The sequence below is a fragment of the Enhydra lutris genome, unplaced genomic scaffold (assembly GCF_002288905.1).
Source record: "Enhydra lutris kenyoni isolate GAN:26980312 unplaced genomic scaffold, ASM228890v2 scaffoldscaffold27, whole genome shotgun sequence".
NCBI lineage: Eukaryota > Metazoa > Chordata > Mammalia > Carnivora > Mustelidae > Enhydra > Enhydra lutris.
In genome coordinates this window covers 415,097-423,903 of record NW_019154111.1, presented here as the reverse complement: position 1 = coordinate 423,903, position 8,807 = coordinate 415,097, and positions in this window count along the sequence as shown.

Here is an 8,807-nt window from a genome sequence, read left to right as displayed (position 1 = left end):
ATTTATTTATTTGACAGAGAGAGATCACAAGCAGGCAGAGAGGCAGGCAGAGAGAGAGGAGGAAGCAGGCTCCCTGCTGAGCAGAGAGCCCACATCCCATTCATTAGCTACACCCTCCTATTTTCCAAATACAGTTGTTTATGTACACAACTGTAGTCGTTCCTTGATTTCATTAATACCTTCATTCTGTTGGTTCTCTCTTTTTTTTTTTTTTTTTTTAAAGGTTATTTATTTATTTGACAGAGAGAGATCACAAGCAGGCAGAGAGGCAGGCAGAGAGAGAGGAGGAAGCAGGCTCCCTGCTGAGCAGAGAGCCCGATGCGGGGCTTGATCCCAGGACCCCGAGATCATGACCTGAGCCGAAGGCAGTGGCCCAACCCACTGAGCCACCCAGGCGCCCCGTCTTTTACTGAACTTTTAACGGCCGCTTCATTATCCACTAGAGTGGGTGGAATACAAATATAAATAGAAGAGAATAATGAGATATTTATTATCTTCTTCCTGGTGGAATATTTTTACACGGTTATCACTTTTTTTTTTATCTAAAATTAGAGCTGTATTTCATATGTAGTATAATATTGAGCAAATAGGATATCATGACTATTTGCTGATGGATTAAAAGTTATATAAAATATTTTGAAGGATTTGAATAAGTATTTTAAACAGAACATGGCAGTTTGGTCTACAATCTCTTTTAAAACAAATCTGAAGGACTATATACAGACTCATCCCAGCACAAGAATTAAGTATATACCTTTTTTTTTATAGATTTTATTTATTTATTTGACAGAGAGAGAGAGAGAGAGAGAGATCACAAGTAGGCAGAGAGGAGGAAGCAGGTTCCCTGCTGAGCAGAGAGCCCGATGCGGGCCTCGATCCCAGGACCCTGAGATCATGACCTGAGCCGAAGGCAGAGGCTTTAACCCACTGAGCCACCCAGGTGCCTAGTATATACCTTTTTAAAGAAGACAAAGATTAAACATATCAAACGATTAAGAAAATTACAAATCTTAAATTTACTAATTCCATGCCAAGCATATATGTAACGTGTTTCATATACTTGATTCTTCTTGACTTCTCTGTATCACTGGTAACATCGACAATTTCACATGGCTATATGCTTATCTAGAAATGATCACGTTTGCTTAGAAGAATTTGTGGAAGTGACTCTCCTTTGTTAGAGGGAGCATCTTTCTCAGGGATCAGTAGCTTTTTTCTTCCAATCTCCATATAACATGGTGTCAGAAATATAACAGCTCTATAAATTTATTGAGTGTTTGTTTAATTACTGAATAGGCATATTAATGAATAAATTTCCTGTTTTCTGTGTTTTGGTTTCTATGAAAATGTATTTCCATTCCTTCAATAAAGACAGCAATTGTTAGGTATCTTCTATGTGCCAAGTACTGGTCGGTATCACTAATAAACCACAGAACAAGAAAGATGAGCTCCTAGCTTCATCTTTGAGGGAACTGCAAATATCAATAAAAAATGAGTAGTGCAATAAGCACCATAAATGTGGAAATAGGCAGTGCAATGGACATTTATTATAGGAAATCATAAGCCTACTCTGGGGGTCTGGAAAAGGCTTTCCTCAGGGAAAGAGATGTTAGCTGGGAGTGGAGTGAGGACGAGTTAGCCAGGGCAAATACGGGAAGAAGATGGAAGGGAGGAAGGAATTTGGAAGAGGGACCAGAAAGTGTGAAGGACTCAACTACAACTCTCTTTTTTCATTGATTTTTTTTCTCCTTTTTAAAAGATTTTATTTATGTATTTATTTGAGAGAGAGAGAGCACGTGCATGAGCAGGGAGAGGAACGGAGAGAGAAGGAGCGAGAGAATCTCCAGCAGACGCCATGCTGAGTGTGAGCCCGATGCAGGGCTTGATCTCATGATCCTGAGATCGTGACCTGAGTTGACATTAAGAATTGGACTTAATCGACTAAGCCACCCAGGTGCCCCAGATTCTTTCTTATCCCATTCAAGCCTTCTAATTACAGGTATTTAAAAAAATGTTGGTCCTTCAGAAAAATAATTCAGATGGAGCACTTCAGGTATCACCAGCAGCCTGATGACTATCCAGCAGGCAATCTCGGTTTTGATGCCTTGTGCTTGGAACTACAGGGGATACAAAAGACAGGTAAATAAATAGACCTTGTGGAATGCACAACCACCTGGCTGGGGGAAAAACTCAGGGAGAAGGTAAAAATATTAGACAGATAGATAAAAGATGGAGAGACAGAGACAGAAAGATGGAGAGAAAATGGAAACCCTGCCAATGAGAGATAAAAGTGATGTCCAACCTGCTTTGTAGGATATCATAAATTATGTGCACAGTTGATTTCCCCAGTGACTAGCACAGTGTGTTACTCTCAGTAGTCATTTAGTATACTCCTGGACAGTGCTACCATATTTGCACGGAAGGAAACATTTCACCTGGACTCTGGTGACAGAGTCTGACAGAGACAGAACTGGGCTTGACATTTAAAGGCTCTGGGCCTTTGTGTCCTCCGATGTAAAAAGCTCAAGGGCAGTGTTCAAATATTGCCTTGGAATAATTTCCAAGTATCCTTCCAGAAGCAGAATTCAGTTGTTCTTTGTGAAATAATGTTTTAAAGTCAAGTGAGGAATAGGTCTTGTTAAGAAATGTTAAAATTTATTTTTGTACCTTTTACTTTTCCTTATAGGACTATGGTGAATTGAATCTCTTCCCCTACTTTTGCTACTAAAATGATGTGTGGGTCTTTGTATCAGTTGAGGCTTTTGATTGGAAGCCACAAACCCAACTTGACTTAGCTTAAGCAAAAAAAGCATAAAACGAAAATAAAAATACCAGAAACAAACAAACTCAACCTCCAGAATGTTGGCTTTTAGAAATAAAGGAAGAGCAGAAACCAAATTTCAGAAAGAGCAGAAGCAGCTTTCCCAAGGGATCTCAGGAGCCTCTAAAACAGAGACTTGAGAGCAAGTCAGCTTCCATTTCCCTCCTTCTCCCTACCTGTTGGCTTCATTATTGCTCCACTCAGGACGGGGAGGAGGGTAACTTATCCTTACTGTTAGCCTCCCAACAATTAACTTTCAGTCTTTAGCTTCCAAGTGGAGACTTATTTTGATTTCCTAGATGTCAAATAGTCCAATCCCATAGTGAGAAAAAAATTTTTTTTCTCAATTCGCATGAGACTGCCATAGCCTTTGTGCTAATGTTCTACTTTATTCCACAAAAGCACTGCTTTGTTTTCTTTTGTTGGGAATAGTAGAGTGGAAAAAGTGTTAGACCCAAAGAAAGAGCACTTAGTTTAGTATCTGCATCATATACTATTCTGTTGGGATTTGGGGGCAAATTTCTTCATTGTTCTGAGACTCAATTTTAACAGCTTTGAAATGAAACAAAGTTCTTTATGTCTTAGAGTTCTGACAACTCAAGAGAGAGCTCTTTGGGAGCAGGAAGTAGCTAGGTAGATTTAGATAGTAGTATGAGTGTGGCACATAGGATGAGCAGAGAAACACCTCCTGGACCCCCATCCCCCTCATCAGAAGGTCCTTTTCAAAAGTTTAGAAAACAACCATTAAAACTAACGTTTGCATTTTTTTTTAACATATAACTGAAATAGGCTACTAGGTCAGAGATAAAAATCTCCCAACAAAAGAAAACAAAGCATTGCTTTTGCAGAATAAAGGAGAACATTTAGTACAAAGGCTATGGCAGTCCCATGCGAATTGAGAAAAAAAAATTTTTTTTTCTCACTATGGGATTGGACTATTGTCTTATTCCATTCAGGTTGCCATAATAAAATGCCATAGGGAAATGGGAGGTCCAAGATCAATATGCAGGCCAATGTGCCTTCTGGTGAGGGCTCTCTTTCTGGTTTGCAGATGGCCACCTTCTTGATGTGACCTCACATGGCAAAGAGAGAGTGAGATTTCTGGTGTCTCCTATCAGTTTTGGGCCCTAGCTCTACCCAGATGATTTCATGTAACCTGAATAACTTCCTCACTCCAAATACAGTCTCACTGAGGGTTAGGCTTCAACATATGAGTCTTTGAGGGGCACAATTTAGTTCTCCACAACTATGCAGTGTGAAAATGGTTAATGAGAGTTAACCATTTAGTTTTAATCTACTTAAAACTAGATGTTATTTTAAGTAGTATGTAATAAAATTTAAAAATTGGGAGACCTATAGATCACATTGGTAAGAATATTAAAAAGAAGCTCAGACTAGAGGATCCCACCCTTGCTTTCCAGTAGTATCGGAGGCCACTCTCACCCTGGCTGCTTAAAGATGATGGGTATCATTATCCACTGGGCTAATCCTCCTCGGGATCCTTCCAGCCTGCTCGGTTCACTCTTGGGCATGGCATCGGGCAAAGGGAAGAATGATTCATGAGAAGAGGTTTCTTTCAGTAGTCGGAGGCAAAGGCTTCCCCATGGGAAAATGTTTGGAAATTCAAAAAGAAAGATTAAGGAGCTACTTGGGAAAGGTGACGCAATCCTGAGGATGGGAGGAGGTGGGCATTTGGAACCTGAAGATTAGGATTTACAGTGTATCTGCCTTTAGTATGGAGCTGCGAGGAAAAGTCCAATACCCAGAGCTTTAACCTTTTCCTTCCTATTGTAATTAACTCTTGAAATTGTCTGAACTCTTTAGTAGAGTGATCACATATACTCAAGGCTGATACTCCATCAGCATACAATGTAATGGTTATAATAATTGTTAAAATATTTAAGTTCTTCCTGCCTATTATACTTCCCTGAGGTCCTCTAAATGTTCCTTTGCCTACCAATCCAGCCAGACTCATCCCTAGGAACATTGACCTCCTCAAGCAAGTAAATGGTTAACTGCTGGCATATCAGGGAACCTCCAGGACCCTACATAGCAATAAATACTCTCATCCTTTCTTATAGATTCATGCTTCCACAGAGCCAGTTGCTAAAAATATTGACTATAAATATATTGTCCGTATACATACCAATGACCTAATCTTGGGGATTCTGATGCAACAGAAAGGAAAGACAGAAGGACAGCTTGAGGGAAGAGACTCCCATCTCTTTGCAAAGCCTGCTGGTGATGGACAATACCTTATTGAATAGACGGCTGCTATTAGGTCATGGTTACATCTCTTTCCATGGATCAGTGCCCATGAAAGTGGGGGTAGAAAGAAAGATCGACAAAGCTACACAACACTCCAGAGAGGACTGATGCAAACAAGACAGATAACTTCCTGCTTACTTCTTAGAGGGAGCGATGGCGTGTGCGCCTGGTTTATGTTAGATGACACTGGATGGAGACACAGGCACCCAATTATCTATGTGGACAGTTTGCTCTTATGGGTCAATAAGGAGTTGGACGGTGGGGTGGGTAGATTTATGGTTTTGCTTTCCAAAAACTCTATTTTCCAGTGTCTAAATTGTCAACACGGCAGACAAAGGAATCCTTGCTCAGGTTTAAGGAGCCTCCATCCACGGGAAACAATATGGACAAGTTGCCCGAGTTCTCACTTGACACCAGAGTGATTAGGACCAGGATCTTTAGTGTTGATTTGAATAGTTAATTAAGACTTGGTGGATATAAATACATTGCCCAGAACGCGGTGATGACCAGAAGCTATTACACTGCTTTAAATCACTAAAAATTCCTCACTGTTTTAATTATTATCTTTTACTATTTTCTCCTTAAGTATACATATTTAAAAATCAATAATGGTATATCTGGAAGGAAACTAGAGTTCATTTATTCCAACTTTCTTATTTTGGAGACAGGCAAACCAAAATCAAAGTGCTTTAAAAGCCACATTTTCCAAAACCTGACCCAGTGTTGTTTCTACATTGGCACCTATGCGAAGAGCAACATATTGACGTTCCTATGGCTGTTTAGGTTAAAAAGTAATAGACTCTATGAACAGTCCCATTACAGTTTACAAAGTCAGTGGCACCCTTCATATTGGTACATGAAGAAGGTTGACTTATACTGGTTTATCAAAAGCATCTGTTGAGGGGCACCTGGGTGGCTCAGTGGGGTAAGCCTCTGCCTTTAGCTCAGGTCATGATCTCAGGGTCCTGCGATGGAGGCCTGCATGGGACTCTTTGCTCAGCAGGGAGCCTGCTCCCCCCCTCTCTCTGTGTGCTGCTCTGCCTACTTGTGATCTCTCTCTCTCTCTGTCAAATAAATAAATAAAATCTGAAAAAAAAATAGGTATCTGTTGAATACCTTTATGTGTTGGGCCCTGTGGTAGGCACCAAGCTTATGCACCTTGGTAAGTCATATGTAGAGTATAAACCAGGTGAAGAAGGTGGCAGGGCAAAGATGTCATCTCAGAAGGGGCTGGAACCCACATTCCTGTGTTTAGTAGCCCAGATTAACTGGGTCTGGTAGAACATGAAGCTCTTACTCTCAGAATTACAGTTATGGTCCTCAGGTACCAACCCAGCCAGAGGATTCTCTCTTCTCCATGTCTCTTTATCTATTTGCATGATTTCCCAAGGATCGGAGAATACGCTGGAGAAGAAAACAGATGGCCCCTGACTTTGTGAAGTTTACAAAAAGTGTTATAGAGAGAAAGTGTTGCAGGGGAAAGAGGCATTTAGCCAGGGATTAAACAAACAATTATTTAATTACTGTTGTAATTATGCTACAAAGTACAGGCACAAATAAAGTTTTTACTCTCCTCCAAGTAAAAGTAGGCCCAGAAGTTGAGTAAGTCCTAAGCTAACTTCCAAAAGGAGAATAATAATAGGGTTCATTTAATGACGTCAGACACGTCATGTAAATTACCTTGAATCCTCAGGGCAATTCTGAGGAGTAAGTATTTCCCCATCTGACAGGTGAGAAAGACATTCAAAGTGTCTAACTAACTTCTTAATGGTTTACAGGTAATAATGCCGGTGCTGGGGCTTGAACACAGGCCTCTCTAACAGCTGAGCACAGGCTTTCCAGCATCACAGCTCTCCTGTGGGCAGGAAGCACGCAGTGACAGGGAACCTGGGAACTTGCTCTCTCATAATGGAAGGTTGCTCTTTGCTCTGATTTTCAAGATGGGGTATCCTAAAGCTCAGTACTTATGTACTAGTTAATTGACTTTTAAGTTAGAAAAATGCTCCCTTCTTTTCCACGTCAAATGCCCACACCTCTTGACAGGCTGAGTACAGCCCTGGTGGGAGTCATTATGGAAGAAAAAAGAAAGAAAGAAAGAAAAACCCAGCAATTCTTTTTGTCCGTTTACTAATTATAAAGCACTTTTTATGTCTCATCAAGAGCCAGAATTTCACGTATTGTATTTTTAAAATAACAGCTCTTCCACTGAACTGAACTGCTCTCCTCCTTTCAAGCACACTCGTCTCCATAGCAGGAGTCCAGGTTTCCAGCACCATGTTTGAGTCTCAGTTGGCCCCAGCGTCCCTGATTGCAACTGAAAGTTGAACCCACTCACTGTTGCATAATCCACCCAATACTCCACCATATAGAAAAGAAGGTATAATTTTGCAATTAATAATAGAACACTTCCTAAACTATGATCAACAAACACGCAGAAGCTAATCTTCCCAAAGTAGATAACTTCAGAGCTGAAAGGCTGAATATTATTATTATTCTTAAAAATTTTATTTATTTATTTGTCAGAGAGAGAGAGAAGAAGCAGGGGGAGTGGCAGACAGAAGGAGAAGCAGGCTCCCCGCTGAGCAAGAAGCCCCAAGGTCCCAGGACCTTGGGATCATGACCTGAGCTGAAAGCAGACACTTAACCGACTGAGCCACCCAGGCGTCCTAAAAGGCTGAATATTATCAACAGGGAGTTATAGCAGTGAATTTTCTTTTTTTTTATTGTGGTAAAATATACATAAAATAACATCTACTGTTTTAACCATTTTAAGTATATAATTAGTGGCATTAGGTAATTCACAATCTTATGCAATCACCATCACCATCCATTTCTAGAACTTTCCCATAACCCCAAACTAAACTCTGTACCTATTAATAAACAACTCCCCATTCCTCAGTCCTAAACCCATGGCAACCATTCTACTTTCTATGTCTATGAATTTCTCTGCTCTAGATACTTCATGTATGTGGAATCATACAATATTTGTCTTTTCATGTTTGGCCCAATGTGAAATAATGCATTACTATTTTTTTCATGTTTAAATGACAATACTCTGTGCTGGGTTAAATAAAATATATTATTAAGATTAATTTTACCTGCTTCTGTTTAATTTTACTTCTTTAACGTGGTTCATAGAGAAGTTAATTTTACTTCTTTAACGTGGTTCATATGACTCATGCTGTGTTTTTACTAGACAGCACTGATACAGAATCTGCTTTTAGAAAAACTATCTTCAGTTCTTCTTTACTGATTTAGCCATTCTGACATAATATATTCAGTTAATAGGAGACAGGAAGACTTATCCAAAGGAATTACTTTCTCATTGTGAAACATCAGGCAGGCCAGGATGGGCAACATTCTGGATGTCGAGAAGCCCTTAAAGTTCACAATTTCGGAGACTGCATCCTCTTTACCTAATCATGAGCCTGTCGTGATAATATTCCTTGTCTTATAAATGGGCAGTAATTAATAAGAATGTGGAAGCCTTCCTCTTTCACATTTCCCTCCTGTGTTTGCATTAGCTCTCTTCACTGGGAAGTTTCTGTTCACAGGGACTCACTTTAAATATTAGGAAATGTTTTTAAGGTCCTGTTAGGCATTTGTTGAAAAGGTCTCGAGGTTAAAAAGTCCCCTGCATGCACACGGACTCTACTGTTTTGGTTGATTAGCCTCTTGGAAAAAATACCAGTTCTTAAAAGAGCGAAAAGAAACACCT